Raw genomic sequence first — 10929 nt, forward strand, 5'->3', positions numbered from 1 at the left:
AATATAAAGTATAAAGTAGGATATTGTTACTCTTAATCCAGAATCACTGTATTCAGTTATTAATCAAAAGCCAGCATCAGAGTTTGAACCCTTCTGACCACCAGTGCAACGCACTCCAACCACTCAAGTTGAGAAAAGCTTTAAAGAAGGAAAAGGGAACCAACTAAAGGAGGTAATAGCTCAGGTCAAATATATTCATTAAGCTCTAAAGCAATATTATTATGTATGCAGTCAGACCACTTAATTGTAATGGCAGAATTACACACTCAACAGAGAGGTCATGTAGTTAGAGAAGCAAATGGCCATCATACAGAAAAGTAGGACTGCTCTGTCTTTATGGTCATCTATGGAAACACAAGCCCATTCCCTGGTCTATATCTCTTAAGACATCTGATGAATATTTTTTGTTTAGCCTTTATGGCCAATGTGGGATATAAGTTGGCTGACGTGGTGTAATAGGGAAGGGCAGGGTGGCAAAACAGATCATACAGAAAGGGATACTCTGCCAAGACAAACACAGGGGAGAGTCGGGAAGTTGCAAGCTGCCTGCCATATATGCCCAGACCTGACCAAAACATTAGCATGCTGAGGCAGGAGTTAAACCCCACAGATTAAGTTAAATCCAGTGATTAGGTATAGCTGTAAAGGAGACAAAAGTGATCAAGACTGTCAGACAGAATTCCAGAAAGTGGGATATAAAGGTAAACTCAAATTCTTCCGCAGATAAATATCATTACAAACACTATATTCTATTAAGGACAAATAACCATATAACCCCTAGTAACCCTTCCACAATCCCATCTTGCATGTGGGCAGCATGGTATTGCCATTCCAGAGTTCATTAATATTTCTATGAGTGGACCTGCTTTAGAGAGGACTTGGACCTTCATAATTTCATATTTGCAGGATGTGTGTGAGTGAATAACACTCAAACAAGCCTATTTGCTGAGTCATTGTCTGGTCAAATTTCAGGGGATTAGACAGAGGTGGAAGAAGTGTTCAGATCATTATTCAAGTTTTTCAAAGTAGCAGTGTTAGCAATACAATTAAGTATAGAAAATAAAAGTACTCATAAGTATTGCTTCTTTCATAGTTCTGCATAAATGTTTAGTGTCTGAGAGCTACTCTTAGGTGGTGCCAGTTATATCTACTTTATATTTTGTTGGGTAGCTCGATCTAACAAAAAAACATCTATCCATTTGATACATATAGTCAGATTTACATTATTTTTTCTATTCTGTAAAGTAAGTAATAATTAGGCTGTCAGATAAATTGAGAAAATGGAGGAAAATGTATGATATCTCCCCTCTAAATTTTAGTAGATTATTTCAAAATAGAGATATACTCAAGTAAAGAACTGGGACCTGAAACAACTTCAGTAAATGTACCTATAAAGTGGTTATTTTCTACCTGTGGAATTATATAGAGGTGATCATCAACAATTATCATCACTGGCATTAAGCAACAAATCAAGCTTCATGGTTTTAGACACCGTCCCGGTCCCGACACACATCCCGTATATTTGCCTGCACAAAAAGTAAAACATCCAACCCATCAAACAAAGATAGCAGGGTAACCATGGTATCATAGTTGACTGTGTATACAGTATATGACTCAACACACATGAGAATGAAAAAACAGTTGTGCACACCCAGTTTTATACCAACAATGACTGATGCTGCAATCAGAAAGAGAAAAATCTAAAGCAAGAATTATTTAAGCAGCAATACTTTTGTGCAATTGTTGAATATTTTTTTACTTTGAGCTTTTGTCCCATCCCAAATTCTAAAGTATGTATCTTTTATTCATTTTAAGTATGTTATTTATGTAAGTATATTGTATTTAAGTAAGACAATTCAGGGGCCCATCACCTTGGGGCCCTGAGGGGTCAATACCCCTATTTTGTCAACCGTACATAAACTGTGCTACATAGGTTGCACACATTCCAATCCAAGACAATTATAAGTTTTTAATTGAACAAATGTTTAGGAACATGTACCCATACTATCTTACTGTATATCATTGAGAATAGAGGAGTTGTGGAAAGAGAAAAGAAGGCAAACACAAGTGAGGGAAGAGAACGAGAGACGGAAGAAAGTCTGGAAAATGTTTGAGAGAGACAACAGGAGAGAGTGAAATATGGGAAACAAGAATAGCTCAACCGCAAATAGGCTCTTTCACTGAAAGAATGTATAAACATACAGTTGAGTTTCTTGGGAAGTCTGGTTATCCAATGAATGGATTGTTTGTTTGTCAGCCACTGAAACGATGTGGGGAGCAACACACGAGCCTATTACAGAGACAGTAAATCCCAGAGCTTAATGTCGACGAGAAAAGAGCAACTGAATACTGCAAAACAGTGTATCAGTGTAACTGCTCTCTCTCTGGGATTATAGCACACTATGCAATACAACTTCTGACAACCTAAGTGGTCATATTGATATTGAATGTGTCACTTAATGTACTGTACCGTAAAGTATCTCTTTTATTGAAACAAAGGGAGAGAAATTAGAAGAGGAAAGAAGGTAGGAGAGTGAAGAATCTGGCTGCAGAAAATGAGAGGAAGCTCTCTATCACCTCCTGTTTCCAAAACCCACTGACCAGGGCTGGCAGCAGGGCCCACGGCTCAGTGATGTAATCACGACTGCTCGGGAAAGTAGCTGCCTATAATTTATTTAGTTTTGGACCATGAGAGTAAGGACAGGGATATATTTAAAAGGGATTTATATTATTATATATAGTCATCTCAGACCAACTTAAGTTTCAACTGGCCTTTCCATCATATTACACAACCTCCAGTTTGGAAGAAAAATCATACAATATTGCACAATGCCATTCTAAATTGTAACTTACTTGTAACTTGTAGACTCCTTTGGCTTAATTTCTTTCTTTTTTTGAAAAGATTTGGTTTAAATACAAATCATGTTTTGATAATTTCAGGTATATGGTAAACATATTGGGGCGGTTTCCCAGACAGAGATTAAGGCTAGTCCTAGACTGAAAAGGCCTTTTAACGCAGACTAACAGAAATCTGCTTTCTTGGTCATGTTGTAAAATAGTCCTAGACTTGGCCTAGTCCTGGATAAACTAAGCTGATTTCCTGAAGGAAGATCAGAGATACTTCAGGACTAAATTGAGGCTTAAATTAAACCACCCAGGAGGCAGGTTTAACTTCAGATTACAAGTTGTTTGTTAAAGAAGACACATGGATTACTTGGAGTATGTCAATGAAGAACAACGAATACCACCAGCTAGGCAAGTTCTTGCTGACAGAAGTGACCCATTGCAATGCTTTGATGACATTAGTTTTCGAGATCGTGCTCAAATGCATAAAGTAAATGTTGTGGATCTCATTTCACTTTTGGAACCAAGGCTTTCATCTGTTACCCAAAGAGGACGGCCTGTAGCAGTTTGTCTGCAGGTGCTCATAACTTTACGATTTTTGGCATGTGGCACCTTTCACAGAGAAACTGGGGACTTATGTGGTGTCAGTGAACCTACAGTATGTAAAGTCATTCACAGAGTATGCATGGCTATTTGTGAATTGAGAAGACATTACATAAACTTCCCTGATGCTGCGACCCAGGCAAACTACAAGGTACAATTCTATGAATATGGGAACTTCCCAGGAGTCATAGGCTGCATAGATGGAAGCCATATTCCCATAAAACGTCCCTCTTCTCCAGATGCTGAGGAATACAGGAACCGCAAGAACTGGTTTTCTATAAATGTCCAAGGTGTATGCACTCCCCAGTTACAGTTTTCAAACATTGTTGCACGTTGGAAAGGTGCAACTCATGATTCCCGGATCTTCCTTAACTCATCTCTGTGTTCTCAGTTTGAAAGAGGAGATCACAAGGGAATATTGCTTGGTGACAGTAGGTATGCTCAGAAGAATTTTCTGTTTACACCATACTTGCACCCAACAACTACTGAGCAAAGGCGCTACAACCAGGCTCATATGCGCACTAGGGGACTAGTAGAGCGCATGTTTGGGGTTTGGAAGAGTCGCTTTCAGTGCCTTCAGAAAACACTTAGATTCCAACCAAGAAGATGCTGCACCGTTATCATTGCAACAGCCGTTCTTCACAACTACCTGAAACAGCATGGATGCCCAGATCCCCCGATACAGGAGGATGACAATCTAGATATACCACCATTTACAACAGACCACACAGAAGGACTTGCCTACAGAGATGCTTTTGCATTGTGTCACTTTTGACATTGCCTTGTCACACTTCTGCTGGGATCTGATACATTTTCACATGTAATGAGCGAATGACTGTGTGAATGTATTTTAAAAGTATTTGTCTGGTATATTAAAGAAACACCCAAAACATCAAAAATTATTTAATAAACAATTTTTATTCCATATTCATTGTTGTGATATTTGAGACAGTTGCATCTCTCTCTCCTTCATCTTCATTTCCAGTTCTACTTGGAGGATCTTCATTTTTGTGTTGTTGTGTTGTGTTGTGTGTCACTTGTGTTCATGAAATTCAATGGCCAGCTTTTCGTGGATTGTGACTTTTGTTTTGATGACCGGTACTGGCAGACACTGCCACCCTAGTTTCTGAGGATGTGGAGGGTAAATTACCTTGCAGCGCTTCAGTTATGTCCCTTTGACTTTCTCCTTGAAAGAAAGAACAGTTCATATATAATCAAATAAATGCACATTAAATGAGAAATGTTCCACATCAAATGAAAGAGAATGAAACAAAGAAAGGAAAGTTTGAAAGGAGAGTACGAAATGCCAAAATATACCCATTGTAGTATGTGTGTGTGATCCCTCATCTGAACTGTCTAGATGGTCATCATCTGGTATGTTCTCCAAAGGTTGCTAGTTCTCCATTATTCCTGTCAGTAAGTCATCCAACTGATCAGTATCTTTATTTGCAGGTCCTCCACCAGTCTTAAACCTCTCTCTTCGGGCTTCTGCAGCAGTTTTTTTTAGGTTGATTTTTATATTCTTCCACAAAACCTGTACCGAATATAATACTGTAGTGTCAATCCATTGATATCACAGAACAGTAATAAAATACAGCTATCAAGGTAATACAAATTGACAATCCTTACCTGAAGCTGTTGTATTGTTCTTGTGGATGTTTGTTCATTTGCATTAAATTCATTACAGATGGATTTCCATGCATTCCTTTTCTTTGACTCCACAGCAGATGTGTGCTGTTTGTCTTCAATGACCGGGTGTCTTGATACTATTGTCTTTAAAAGTCTTTAAAAAATGCTCACTCATGCTTTTCTCATGCTCACTAAAGTTTTTTGATCGCAGTCTCTTTTCTGCTGCCATTGCTTTCCTTGAATTTCCTTCTCCAGTTCCTTATGTTTTAGGTGTTTCATGGTCCATTCCATGTTTTATAGGCAACCTCAGTCCAGCTAATTCAGACTGGCACAGGTGGTTTTAAATTAATCTTGTTTACTTTAGTACAAAACTTCATAGTCCAGGTGTTCTTAATCTCTAATTAGTCTGTGTTTCAGAAAGCCATTTATTGAGCAGTGATTAACTATTCTAGATTAAGGCCTAGTCTTGGCCTAATTTAAACACTGTCTGGGAAACCGCCCGATTATGTTATCAATTGTATTTTGATTATTTTGTTGGCAGATAAAACTAATATATATACTCTCAGTGGCCATTAGGGTACACATGTGCAATCTAATGCAATCCTATACAACAGACCTGCCAAAACATCTATCTTTACGAAGCTCATTGCCAGAATTGTTGTTATAATTAGTTTATTATTGAGGTCATAGTTAAAGACAATGTTGTACTGTACTGTACTACATTATATTGAGAGTTGTTGTAATTGTTTGTCCTCCCCTTACATGAGGGGGCAGAAGATTAGAACAATCTTAATATAATGCAGTCCAGTGCAATACTGTCACTACCTATGACATCAATGCTAACATATGATTTAATTTCCACCTCCATGACAGTGTCGAAAAAAGAACATTACAGGCATCGTAAAAGTAGACTTTAAGCATGAATGTAGGAGAGAGTGAAAGAGTGTGTGTGTGTGTGTGTGTGTGTGTGTGTGTGTGTGTGTGTGTGTGTGTGTGTGTGTGTTTGTGTGTGTGTCCAATTTTCCCATTAGGGCCCAAATGAAGATTGGAATGAGGAATCCAGACGAGAGGAGGTAAAGGGAGGGAGAAAGGGAGGGAGGGAGAGAGGAGGAGAGAAGAAAAAGGACCCCTATGGGCTTACCAAACAGGCTAGGAATGCGGTGGTAAAAATGAGTTGGGCTCTCTGGCACAAGATGGCCCGTGTGACTGGGTTTAGATGATGGCCATGACAAAGACTCCTTTCTTACCGACTTTAATAACTACAATACGCTGCAGAACCACACACAAGCCACCACTTGTTATCGAAAATACGGATACACACCGACATGCCAATACACCCATGCACAAACATAAGGAACGAACCATTAGTGTTCGATAAAAGTACCCTTTCACCTTTTCTATGTGGAAAGCAGACAATATTTTTAGGATATAAAGTCGAAACACAAGAGGGTTTCATATATTTCTGAAAGAGGCATTCCCTCTTAAGACCTTCCCTGTGCAGTGTACAGTGTAGTGTATATAGTGGGAAACAATCCACATAAAACAGAAAAAGTCATCACAGCTTATAAGTGCAGCCTATTGATGCTTTCTTTCAGTGTGTGTGTGTGTGTGTGCGCCCCCCCTCCCCAGCTCCCCCTCAACACTTTTCTGCCAGGGTCATGGTAAAAGAGAAGCAAGTTCCTTTCTTGTGGATGGACAGTAATCTGAGACCTAGAGGCAGACATAATGAATCACGGATGGACAACAGGCCTGACAGCCAACAATAATGAAACACAATGGACATGATCGTTCTCATACGCTGGACAGTGGAGCCACCCGATTGCTTGACGGCATTATGTTAGACATTGTAAGACAATAAAGGCATTTTAACTAACTCAGTGTGTGGACTGTACTGTATACTGTATGTCAAATATTCATCCAGGTTTTTGTTGTAGACATATAATCATACCATTTCTACATTGTACACCAAATTCCCCACCCCTACCCCTCACCAGTACCACACCCACACCACTATCCCATATCCCCCACCCTGTCCTGCCACTCCACATCTGGACAGAGGTTTCCGGTGCATTCCACAGGGTCCCATGCCTCTCAATCGCTCCAAATGTTATTCAATGTTTTGCCATAAAAGATTTAAAACTCTCAGCAGCTGGCCACCTAATGCACAGGGTACAGACCTGCTATAAGAAAGCTAAAATAATCAGGTTATACTTGACCATACCTACTCCCTAATGTATCCCATCTGGACTGGAAATAAAGTAATGCTATTCACTCTTCATAAAGTTCCTACCTGATCTGTTACAGCTGATTCTAGTGGAACAGCTGTGAGAGCCTCAGGGCTTTAAGATGTTTAAAGTTTCTTATTTGAAAAATATGACTATGCAGTGATCTTGAAAGCAGTGCTCTGTTCAGAGGAGCTCTCAGATCTGAACATGTTGAAACTCCATGACAGTGTTGTTCTACTGGCAGTTAGTGAAGGTTTACAGCCACAGTACTTCTGAAAGCAGTAGTCTTTGAGTCTTCGTAAGTTTTCCCCAGGAAAACACTGTAACTTGAAAAATTAAAAAAGCAAGAAAATAAGATGCAACTGTTACTGTGTTTGCCTCAACACAGTATTACACAGTAATAGTATTACAAAGGTGGTTTCAAACAAACATGATTTTGTTATTGAAAAGTTTAAAATACTTACTTGTTAGAGATAAGAAGTGTATTCCTGTGAACACAAGTTAAAACTCAGACCTTAATATTAAAATGTAGTACACATATGAAGAAACACCTGTATAATTGATTCTTTAGTGGCTTTCTGGCATTAATGTGCCTAAAAATGTTACCATGGCATCATCAGCTCTGGACATTTTTTCTTCCGCTGCCCATTCCAGACAGTAAGATGAAATGCTTATGGATTTTTGCCAGAATTGTTCCTTGGCCAGTGATGAGCCATTTCCCCATCTACTTCTGATCAGTTTCCACCTCTATTACCAGTTCAGGTGTACACTTAACAATAGCCATCTTGTCAAAACTGTCACCCTTCACATTCCTAAACCCGTGTAATCCCAGCTTCACTACATCATAGTGTTACCACAGGTGACGAATATCTCCAGCAGACACAGTGGGCTCTTTGTTCCCCATGTTTGGTTTTCCTTCTTAAAAACACGGGATAGCCAAGAACGCACACTGGCGCTGGTAAACTTCATGGGGTGGGATTAATTAGGAATTTGAGTCAAAGACAGGTGTACAGCTTTGAGACTGATACCTAGCACCTGTTTAGTCAATATCTCACCAAAATCACATTTTAAAGGGCATGTTTTCTGCAGGTTATTGTGTCTTTATCATGAGTGCACAGAGGCAGCTACAGAAGGGAAAGTGCTGCAAATTACTCCAACAAAGGAATGCTTTGTTCAGTGCATAAGAGACAACCCATCTTGAGCAAATACACTGTGGCCCTCTGAGCTTAACAACCAAGATGTGCATGAGTCATACGAGTCTTATTGATAAGAGACAGAGGAGTTTCATATTCTGTGTGTACAACCAAGGTTTGACCAGTAGGTGGCATCACCACACAGCAGAGAGGGGCTTACACCTGTTTAAACACTCCCACAGAGAGAGAAGGATTTTTCAAATGAGTGGTCATATAGAAAAGATGCATCTTAAGTGTTACATTTAAACAATTCCCTGTTTGTTTTTTGATCTGGGAATACATTAAGACTTAACCATTTTTATTTGTTGTATGGGGCAGGAATGAACTAAATCAGGGCCATACATTACCGGTAATTCACTGTGCAAGGTTATCATGTCTGCCATCAGATATTTCAGCTGCCAGGAGAGAAAATATCACTAATACTGTGGCCTATTACTGTGTTTGCACTGAATCTTTCATGTGTATTGATCCATGCCTCTTCCATCATACAACTTCCATCTCTCCATTGAAAGGTGCTCTGATGATTTCTTCAGTTCTGTGCCATCAGAGTCACTGTGCCATTGTACTCGGATAAATCACCTCCTGGCTGTGTGAGCTCTGAAACCCCCTGCCAGCATCCTGCTTCATTCATGAGCAATTAGAGCTTCCAGAATGTTTCTCATAACACAGCCTCGGTTACCTTAACCGACACAGTAACTGTTTATGAGAAACACCACTGCTTATATATGTAGCTAGGAGAGGAATCAGAAAGAAAGACATTATATTTGGACATTACTATTACATTTCTAAAGCAGATCTCACCACGGTGTACATACAGCACTGTATAGTGCCCCCTGCTGTAATCTTATATTACAAATGCATTTATTGCTACAACAGTGCACACTTGTTTTCACTTCTGTCACTATTACTATCACCATTGTACTGTATATGAATACCAATTTTACATCAACCAGAATTAATAAATACATTAATTCATATGAAATATTTCAAGAAAAGCCTCCAATGTCAACTTCACAGCCATGGTCAGTTATTAATTCCCTCATAACCTCACCTTGTTCTGCACTGACACTCCACCTCTGCACTGACTGGTAAAAACTGCACCACCACCACCAGGGGCCATCTGTGCTTTTCTGCTTCAGAATTTTCTGCCAACAAATCACCAAACTTTCTCACTGCATATGTGTCCAGTCCCTGCTCAGAGATAGAATGTGACTTCAGAACAATGTGGAAAGGGTTTAGACTGAGATCCCCTGCAGGCTGCAGACTGAGGTAGATGTGTGAGAGATCATCCCACGTTGATAGGGCTTCACCAGATCACATGCATCCATCTAGCCTTGCCAAAACATCCCACTCTCCGTGGATGGAGTAAAGAAAGAGGGGGACCAGTTTGTTGATAATCTCATAAATCTTTCGGGACTGTGAGCTCCGTGCCCCTAGATTGAACAAATCTCTTAGATAGATCTATAGAGGTCTCAGAGGTGCTAGAAGAAAAACAACACTGCTGAAATGAACTGAAAAGTGTTACTTGTAGATCCTTTTATTCCTGAAATCAATATTGCCATATCTAGAGATGACAAGGGGTTATTTATCTGCTTATCATGAGTTACTCCAGCTGATAGAGGCAGTATCTCAGGAACGTTTGTTGTGCCATAACCATATATTTGCTGGTTTATCGTCGGACATGACTCGAGCGCTGGGTGGTAGATGGTAGAGTAAATGCAGATGGCAGCATTCTTGATGGAAGTGGTGTTGTTGTTGTGTGGGCGCTAATCACACATCTCTGCATGTGTAGTCAAACCACATTGAGGGCCTATCATTCTGACATCACCAAAAGTGCACTCCCCAACAAAAATGTGAAATCTCTGTAAAAGAAAAATGATGAGCACCTAAGATATTAGATATAAGGAGGGCTGCAGGGAGTCCTCGTCTGTCTGATGGCTTCTGAATGACGCACGGAACTCAGCAAATTGTGACGTTCACAAGATCACCTTTCACATTAACACCTGATTGCGCATTGCAATCTATGTGAGAGAAAGCTGTTTGTTAAGCAATAGTCTTCATGCTCATTTACGATCCACACTGAATTCACAGAATTGAAAAAAAAGGAAACTATTTCAGAAGGAGCACATTTCAACAAGCTGTTATTGATGCAGGCTTGCACCATTACAGCCTTTGCGGTCCTCTAAGGGTTGATCAAAGTAACTATCCTGCATGCATACAACCTCCATCTGCCTTCCCCCTTCCAATCCCCAATCCCTGTCAGTTATTTGTTTCATTGATTTTAACAATAAAGCCTGGAACAGAGTGAGCTGCTGACTTTCTAGCAGTCAATTCTTTCAAATTACTCCACAGTTCTCTGTTCATTCTGCAGTCTTCATTTTTCAGTCCTTCAATGCAACTCAAAAGCTAAGGACTGCAGTCAGTGAAGAAGGTAG

The 10929-nt window shown here is 39.7% G+C and overlaps 1 long non-coding RNA gene across 1 annotated transcript; it reads right to left on the minus strand.

Annotated features, from left to right (window-relative positions):
• Positions 1-4488: 4488 nt before the first annotated feature.
• Positions 4489-5163, minus strand: LOC118494068. Its single transcript, XR_004896126.1, has 3 exons — positions 5077-5163; positions 4765-4981; positions 4489-4633 (listed from the first exon to the last, which is right to left on the minus strand). It is a non-coding gene; the product is annotated as an uncharacterized LOC118494068 (long non-coding RNA).
• Between the last annotated feature and the right edge of the window lie 5766 nt (positions 5164-10929).

The sequence above is a fragment of the Sander lucioperca genome, chromosome 21 (assembly GCF_008315115.2).
Source record: "Sander lucioperca isolate FBNREF2018 chromosome 21, SLUC_FBN_1.2, whole genome shotgun sequence".
NCBI classification, from domain to species: Eukaryota; Metazoa; Chordata; class Actinopteri; order Perciformes; family Percidae; genus Sander; species Sander lucioperca.